General features: G+C 39.6%; 1 long non-coding RNA gene across 1 annotated transcript; it reads right to left on the bottom strand.

Moving 5' to 3' along the window:
• Window positions 1-988: 988 nt before the first annotated feature.
• Window positions 989-8,918, bottom strand: LOC103103706 (uncharacterized). Its single transcript, XR_468291.2, has 5 exons — window positions 8,885-8,918; window positions 5,879-5,941; window positions 5,407-5,433; window positions 3,324-3,515; window positions 989-1,182 (listed from the first exon to the last, which is right to left on the bottom strand). It is a non-coding gene; the product is annotated as an uncharacterized LOC103103706 (long non-coding RNA).

Raw genomic sequence — 8,918 nt, 5'->3', positions numbered from 1 at the left:
CATCCTAACCAAGAAGTTCTCTTAGGCCTTTTTAAAAAATTGTTTTAATTTGTATTTGGAAATGATGCTATTTCCTAACAATTAAAGATAAGTTGTTCCCAAAGTCTTAGTACAGTTTTAAGCTTTAATTCCTCAAAGCTTTAATATTTTAAAGTTGCACTGAGACTTTTGGGATGCCCTTTTTATGCTTCCTCACAGCAGCAGCAAACCCTTGCCTCCTAAACTCTGACCATAAAATAACTCCAAAAATAGGATGAGTTGCTGTGGAAGATAGTGAGTTGCCCATATTTGATATCTTCATATTGGAAGAATGGTTCAGGGATAATTTCTATTCTGAGGATTTGACTAGTCTACCTTTTAGCCACCTTCTAATTGTTGTACTCCAACACATGTTGTTCACAGGTATAAGACTGGGGAGGCAGAGGTGGTAGTTTTTCTGGGCAAGATCTTGAAGCTTTGGCGGATGGGTGGCAAGTGCAGGATGAGTCACTGTTACAGTGTGGTAAAATACAACGAAGGGCAAAAAGTCACCTATAAAAATCAAATAGTATCTCCTTTTAAAGGGCTTACATTCAGGCCCTGGAACCAGCATACATATGCCCTTAGTACTCTTTGCCTAGACCTAGGATTTCATCTTTGTGCCAGTGGGTGGATATTGGCATCCTTTCCATGACTTATAGTTCTGGACATTTGAAGCACTGAGAATCTAACGCTGCCCATGGCCCCAGAGCTAGAACTTGAACCCAGGTTTCCCTGGCCCCAAGATGGCTCCTTTCCCACAGTGTCCCATATTACAAATATGTCCGAATAGATACAATTTCCTATGTATGATATGTATTTTCTACCTGAAAGCCCAGGTCTAAAAGACTGCCCTTGTTTTGTAGTCCCAGAAACTTCACATCCTTATTTTATTCTCATTTAGGCTGAATCATGTTGCTGTAGCAGAACTGAAGAGTGGCAATAAAGAGAATAGACATTTAATATGCTGGGAGCTCTATTTATTATAGAGAAAATATGAAGGAAAGCATTAATCCATTGGGGAAAAGATTCAGCATAATCTAAGAAGTTTGGAGCCACTAGTTAGCTGTTAAGAATAGCTGCCAAGAAGGATGCCAATCGAGAGATTCACCAATTTGTAGATCTGTAGATCCATCACGCAAACAGATTGAGTCAGTTGTGCAGCTGAAATGAAAAGGAAAGAGAAAATACCTCCTGAATTCAGTTTTACTAGAAGTGACCTCCAAGTGTTCCAGAAATGGATCCTCATTTAATGACTATGTTGAATTAGATTATGTTTGATACAGTCACATCTATTTTAGCTGATCCCCAAACCAAGCCCTTCTTGACTCAGAATTTAGGGCAGAATAAGGTATTAGAATAGTCCATAGAATTATAGCTGAGAAGATATTATGGATCTGCCAAGGAATCTGAAAGGTTCCAGGAAATGGAAAAAGGTATTAGAGGAAAAACTCCTATGTGCTGGGTAGGTTCTCTGGGCAGGAGAGCAGTCACAGATTGCACAGCATAAACTAGAGGGATGGGATTCAGTCTGCTCATTTGAGGGGATACTCACATCGGCGGGGCCATGGAAGCATACGGATATTAGAGGAAGCCCGTTGAGAGGCAGAAAATCATGTCTTGCTGTGCCAGGACAACTAGCATCTCTCTGTGGCTTTCTTGTGCTCATCTGAAGATGAGTCTGGCTCTCTCTGGAGTGAGCCTGATGAGGCACTTGAAAAATGCAGCTGGGCCCCAGTGGGGGTCCCCTGGCATTCTCTTGGATAGGAGGTGACTGGTTTCTGTCCCTAGGCTAGTGAAAAGACCCTTGGTGGAGGAAATGGGGAAACTGACCCATGTTCTGCCCTCTCGGGAGCTGAGCTGGTGCTAGCATCCAGATCATAGGACTTCCTCCCGGGGCTCTCTTAAATAACACAGGCTCTGAGGCAAAGATAGAACAACAGTCTTTACAAAATTTCAGATTAGAATATGCTGCACAATATACCCTGCTGGATCCCCTTCTCTAGCCTGACTGTTAGGAGCGGAGGTGCTGCTCTTTTCTCATAAATGAAGATGAAAATACTTTTGTCCCTACAGAAGTTTCAATCATTATCTGTAGGATTCGGGGGTGGGGAGGAATCTGAGAGCAGTACATTTTAGGCTTAACAAGAGATGGTGGAGATGGCAGATTGCTCCATTCCCATTCCTCTTTTGGCCAAGATCTAATCTCTAAGGATCCCATGGGACAAAAGGAAAGTCAAGCCAGCCAGAATTCTGAAGTGTTTCCTGTGTGGAGCCAGAGATGCAGAGAAAATGGGGACAGATGGTGAGCAGCCATTGAGTCAGGAGGCTGTGTGCTGTGGCAAAGAAATAGCAGGAAGGCCAGTGTGGCTGGACCATAGCACAGGTGCAGGAGAGTCAAGTGTAAGAAAAGTGGAAAGTTAGGAAGGACTTTATCTCCACGGGCTTTAACGGGAAAGAGAGAATTTTACACTCTATCCTGGACATAATAGAAGCTACTTGAATTTATTGGGAGTTTAGCAATTGGTAGCTCAATGGAGAAGGAACTCAGAAAAGTCCTCTTCATGACAGATGTTCAGATTCTGGGCGGTACAAGTCATTCCAGCCATTAAGAGACACATCCTGGGGCTGCTCTGAATTCCCTTCCAAACTGAAAGGACTGAAGTCAAAGCAGGACGAGCAAAGGGACTTTCCCACTGGACACCGCATGAAAGGTAGGCAGTGAGAGGGGATTTCTACACTAAAAGGGGCAAAACTGCAAAAGAAAAAGCACAGGCTGGCCACCCCTTTTCTCCCCCACCTCTCTACTGTGCCAGAGGCAGAGCCAGGAGCAGGGCAATCTCTGAATTCTAGGGTGCTGGCTACACTAAAGAAAAAGCACCACAGGCTTACCCCTGGAGGTGGATGCTACACTGCAGACCTACCCCCGGAAATCCCAGGCTCTGAAGGTGAGGTTCAGAGCTGCAGAGCACTTGCTTATATGGGTACAGGATTTGAGGTTTGGGTTTTAAAAGATTGGTCTATTACAAAAAAGAATACGGAATAGGCATCAATTGATAACATTTGTACAATCCAGTGGAATTTCTTCTTAGCTCTGGGAAGGTGAGGGAAGAGGGGAGGGAAAGAAAATGAATCATGTAAACATGGGAAAATATTTTAAAATTTAAGAGAGAGAGACAGAGACAGAGACAGAGACAGAGACAGACAGAGAGACAGAGAGACAGAGAGCAGGTTGTTTAACTGCCAAATCTAGTATTTCCACCTCACCACCCAGCACAATTTCAGTAAAAACATCAAATCTTCACCTGTGTTTATTGAGGCACGTCTTGTGGAGCATTTGCAGGAAAAGGATCTGCATAGGGTGGATAATATGGTGGTACTGGATAATTTGGTGGTGGAAATGGCATTGGATAAAATCTTGATGGATAATTTGGTCGTGGAAATGGAGGTTGATATGGATATCTATCACGTCTACGTAACTCTTTTAAATATTTACTCTAAAAAAAAAGAGAAAATGACAGACATTAAGGTTGAAGTTCATTTCATAGTATTGTTAGTTGCTTAGTATCTGAGATAGCAGTAGCTTTATACACCTCGGGTGAGTCATTTAATCTCAAGGAATCTGTTATCTTAGCTATAAAAAGATGTTAGATGAGATAGCCTATCAGGGCCCTTCCTTCTCTAGATCTCTGATATTGTGAAAGAGACAAGCATGTCTCTGGCATCTGAAGGACAGAGTTCATTTATTTATTGTTTTAAAAAAGTTTTGTTCAATTAATTGATTTAGAATATTTTTCTATGGTTATATGATTCATGTTCTTTCCCTCCCCTCCTCCCAACCCTTTCCCATAGCCAACAAGCAGTTCCACTGGACTTTACATGTGTCCTTGATCAGAATCTATTTCCATGTTGTCGTTTGCACTGGGGTGATCATTTAGAGGCTACCTCCCCAACCACATCCCCTCGACCCATGTGATCAAGCAGTTGTTTTTCTTCTGTGTTTCTACTCCCCCAGTTCTTTCTCTGGATGTGGATAGCGTTCTTTCTCATAAGTCTCTCCAAATTGAAGGACAGAGTTTAGAATCAACGTTTCCACATGAACCTATAGCAAGAAATTCATAGATTAAGAGTGAAATGGAACCTTTTCAATCTGGTCCAACATGACTGAAAATTCAAATAGGAAGAGTGTTCAGTGTTACAGAGGTAGTAAGTAGTTAACAAATTTAAGTGAATGAAAAAGTATGACTGAAAAAGATTGGAGAGGAAAATGCTCATTGACATAAATTGAAATAATTCATTAATATCAGTTTAAAAGCAGCTGATAAATTTATTCTTGTGCTTAAAGAGTATTGGAACACAATTCTATTTAAGTGACATTAAAATCAGTTAAAAGAATTGTTTTCCATATAAAAACCATTCCATTTTGTACACAATTGGTCAAGTCTCACCTGGCGATCCCTGGTATTTTGGAGCAATCTTGACAGTTATGAGTGCCTTGAGAAAACACATTTACTGGAAATTTTTTCAGAATATATGCCAGGAGTCAATGAAAGAGAAAACTTAGCCACTTCATAGAAGAAATGGCAAAAATCCACTGTAGCTTAGTGACTTGGGCATCATCTAGCCCAAGTATAAGCATAATTCTGTTTCACCACCACAACATGAGTGGAAATCTAGTCTAGATCAGATGCTAGTAAATAGAACAATAGCTGGACCAGGGGGCTGCAATTTGAAGAGATAGCTCAACTTTTTACTCTCCAACCCTAAAACAGACCAAAGCAAACTATTTCAAGGAAGAATTGTCAAGATCTTCCTTTGGACTGGGCCTGGGCATATAAAACAGGATGCCATTAAAGGACACAAATCCATGAGTCCAGGAAACTCATCTGATGTCTCTTGTATCGGGAATGAGTTGGTGAAATCTTCTAGAACTATTGGCAAAATGATGTAAAATTTGGAGAAGCAGGGACAAAATATTGAATGTGAGCATACTTTCGTGCACTAAGCATTTTATCTTATTTACCATGGAAACTGATATATAGAAATGTGATCCCAATCAAGGAATATAGAGGATAAATATATATATATATAAAGATTGTGTCGTCAGGGCTATTAAGTCTTAAACTTAGTCAATGGAACCAGAAATATTTCTGCTTCATTTAGATCGTCCTAGATCAAGAATAATGAATGAGGGGTATTTGAAAAATAGAACAGGATAAGGATAAAGAGAAGGAAATATGCTTATACACAACAACATGTTAAATCCAATGAATCACATGTAAAACACAATATATTATAATGTTTGCTTATGTCTAGGCCACTTATGTCTGTTGAAATAAACACTAATGAATATTAAAATACTTTCCATTTGTCTGAAAAATGTCTTACCTCATCAGATGAATCACTGTCCCCTCTCTTTGGAAAAAGAAAAATATCAACCAATTCAGTTATTTAACTCGTGTTAAACAACAGCAACAACAACAACAACAACCCCCCAATCCAAACAGTAAATTGAGTTAACTCCCTGGGTTATGGAATGAGTTACCCCTACACTGGAGGAAGAGGAGAATTTTGTCCCAAATAACTCAATAAACATCCATTATCTCCCCTTTTGTTTGAGAACTTGGAGATTTCTTTTAAAGGACAAGAAAAAGCTGTGAGTGTAAACAGAGAATTACTTAGCTGAAGCAAGAGCCTTGAGGAATTTTTCTAGTCTCTTTAGAAACCAATACATATAGTACAAAAACAAATTAAAATGGATTACTCCAGAGACATGAGAATGCAAATCTAAAGCCAAATTTAGAGAAAGGGGATCAGTCCCTCCCACAGCAGCTTCTTCTCCATTTCCCCAAGTACTTACAGCTATTGCAGCCAGAAAAGCCAAAATAAAGGCAAAAACATAGAGCTTCATGATTCTAGGCACCTGCAGAAGGAAGAAGAAAGAAATCTCTGCTGCTTTAGGTCTGTCTTCCATTTTGTGCCACATTTGTCTTTTCAATGAAGAAGGAATTTAGGTAAAGAAATAAACTCTTATTTCTATAGTGCTGTCAAGTGTCAGAAAGTTTACATTCCAAGAACTTGATAAACCAAGCCTCAGAAATTCAAATAACTTGTAGCTTTGTAGATATTGATTGTCACAGCCAGAATTTGGATGGGGGGCTACCATGTCAAGTACACAGTATATAGTCACTATACTGCACAAACTATATAAATATATAACTATGTAAACATATAAACTATAGGTTTCCTGATATTGGAGAAACACCATTTTAAAAAATTCAATTTCATTTAATTGTTAGTTCCAGATTCTCTCTGTCCCCCTCCTCTACTCACTTGAGAAGACAAGAAAATGATGGTCATCACAATATATCTACTCTTCCAGAACAAATTCTCTTGATAGCCAAGAAAACAGGAAGAAAACAAGAATAGAGAAAGACAGGAAGGAAGGGAACAAGAGAAGGAGAGAGGAAAGGAGAATGAAGAGAAGAAAGAAAGAAACCAAAGCATTGTGTTTAATGACTCAACTTTTATGACCATCGCTCTTCTTACCAGTCTTCCCTGAAGAGAAGGAATTCAGAAGCAAAACTACCCACATTGCCTGGGTTGCTCCATTAAGATTCTGGAGAGTATCCCTCTGTCTCCAGTGAATTTTGTGCTAGGTAGCTGAAGGTAACAAGATCGTCTCACATTTACGGAGGGAAGGAACAGGGACTTGATGTCCAGGTCTCACTAACATAGAGGACTTCCAGAGAAAGAAATTCTTCTGCCCATGTAGATTGTTACCCTCTCTGCAAATGAGTCTTAGAAAGTTGGCCAAGACCCTGAGGAGTGAAGAGATTTCCCTTGGGTCACACAGCCAGTTTGTAGGAGAGAGATTGGACTTCCTGGCTCTGAGTCCAGCCCTCCTCCTCATGCCTCAGCAGCCTAATGCTAGAAAGTCATCAAGGTCCTTATAGGAATGATCTCCCCTCCTCCTTACAGCTTCACCTTGCACAGTATGTCACACAGTGTATTTTGCAGAGGAGGGCACTGGGTCTCAGAGAACCAAATTCCACATACCTCTCCATGAGGACTTGACTTCAGACTTACATTATCATAGCAAAACTCACCAACCCTCCCCTCCTTCCTCCCACTTCAGACATAACCTGAAATAGGTGGCACACTGGAGAGAGCACTAAACCTGGAGTCAGCTTGTACTGTTTAGACATTGACCAGTTGTAAGATCTTGGGTAAGTCAATTAAGCTGTTTCTCAGTTTCCTCATCTGTAAAATTAGGGTCATAATGGCATCTACTTCCAAAGGCTATTGTGAGGCTGAAATGAGATACTCACAAATAGACCTGCAGACCTTAAAGTACAAGATAAATAATAATATGCGCCATTTTGTTTCATATTTACTACAGGGAAAAAATAGGATGAATAAAAAAAGAGAGGGAAACTGCAACATCTATGGGGAAGGCACTCTGCTAGTGAATGAGTGGATTTGGATTCCAATAGAGGCTTCCTGACCTTGTCAATCAATCAAGACAAGAAATATATATCAAGCACTTATGAGAGAAAAGGCACTTGGCTACTAAGTGCTACAAAGAAGTGAACTGAACAGTCTTTGCCTTCAAAGAGATTCCATTCTAGCCACAGGAATAAGACGTGTACAAATGCTCCAAATGACCTAAAATTATGTCTAAACTTTAAACTTAGACAATGTGTGTAAAAAGAAACAAAAATCATTTTCTTTGGGAGGGAAGGCACTAAGAATTGGAGAATTAGGGAAAGCCTCACAAGGGAGAAGCTAATTTCAAAGCTAAACTTTGAAAAAGAAGAAAAGTCAGGAATTCTAGGAGGACGAGATGAGGAGGGGTTGGCTTATTTGGTGACATTTGGTCCAATTTTCTTTCCATTATACCATATTGCCTCTCAATCTTCACAGTTACCTACTCCTAAGAAACACATGGCATTTCTCCAAAAGCCAGCCAGACAGTCAAACAACTAAGTTAACTAAGTTTTTAGAAATCTGTAAGTTGGGAACAACAAAACCTCACAATTTGGTCAGTGTAGTAAAAATTATTATTATTATTTTTTGGCAAACCTAATGATTTTTAACATAGTTGAGAGGAAGACTTGGGGGTGAAGGGAGAATGGCATTTAACAAAGAAGAACAAAAAAATTAGTGATGGAAACAAGAACATCAAAGGAGAAACCAGGGATAGAATACATGAGTTGAAGAGAGGATTGTAAGAAAGCTAGGGGAGAGGAGTATCCCAGTAATGGAGTAGAGAAGTAGGTTAAGCAAATGACTCTTCTTCAATGGGCCAGGAAGTCATTTCAGGAGATTCAAAATTCCTATCCTAGGAAAGAAAGCAGGGAGCCCAAGGGGATGTGGTGACATTAAAAGAGAAAGTCAGCTTTCAAATTTGTCTTTGGAGTGAGGAGCCTAGCAAGAGTTAATAGAGTATGACAGATGGTCCAGTTGCTCCATTATTTTTAATTGGTTCTGCTGTTAAGAAATAAGTATTTAGTTATTTCCATGATAGCCATCCTTAGAACTGGATATTTTATAGAATCCGTGTTACTCTAAAATGAAAAATAGAGTGTGCCCAATTCTTCAAAATACTACCAATTATGAGCCTTCAAGTGTCCTCACTGAATCTCCCTGAGACTCGGTTTCCTCACCTACAAAATGATTTGGTTGGATAAGATGGAATCTTAGTTCTTTGTCAGCTCTAGGCATATAATTCAGTCACATCTCCCTTTCCCCACATCACATATTCTCAAATCATTATTACATGTACAATTTTATACTTTATTCCTCACATACATTTTTTATAGATCATGCAAAAAAATTATTTAAACTATATAGGAAATATTACCTAGGACGGGCAACTAGGAGAAGAGGTCTTGCTT

The sequence above is a fragment of the Monodelphis domestica genome, chromosome 6 (assembly GCF_027887165.1).
Source record: "Monodelphis domestica isolate mMonDom1 chromosome 6, mMonDom1.pri, whole genome shotgun sequence".
In the NCBI taxonomy this organism is placed as follows: Eukaryota; Metazoa; Chordata; class Mammalia; order Didelphimorphia; family Didelphidae; genus Monodelphis; species Monodelphis domestica.
The sequence above is the reverse complement of the archived record's forward strand: the minus strand, read 5'-3'. Positions and strand labels throughout refer to the sequence as shown.